This window comes from Trachymyrmex cornetzi, unplaced genomic scaffold, assembly GCF_001594075.2.
Source record: "Trachymyrmex cornetzi isolate Tcor2-1 unplaced genomic scaffold, Tcor1.1 scaffold73, whole genome shotgun sequence".
Lineage (NCBI taxonomy): Eukaryota > Metazoa > Arthropoda > Insecta > Hymenoptera > Formicidae > Trachymyrmex > Trachymyrmex cornetzi.
Window position 1 is genome coordinate 989,737 of NW_017300059.1, and position 205 is coordinate 989,941.

The window sequence follows — 205 nt, forward strand, 5'->3', positions numbered from 1 at the left end:
CGGCCTTACGTTATGCTTATGCTCTGTTATGCATTTCATGTGCGATAGCCCTTAAGCCTGAACGGGGTTGTCGTTCTGAATGCACCCTATGCGCTCGCTCGGCGAATTATGGCTGCGGTCCACTTGACGCTACAAACGCTTCGAAGCGTTTGAGCAACCAATCAGAACAAAGAATTTTACAAATTGACTAATCAAAAACGCTTCG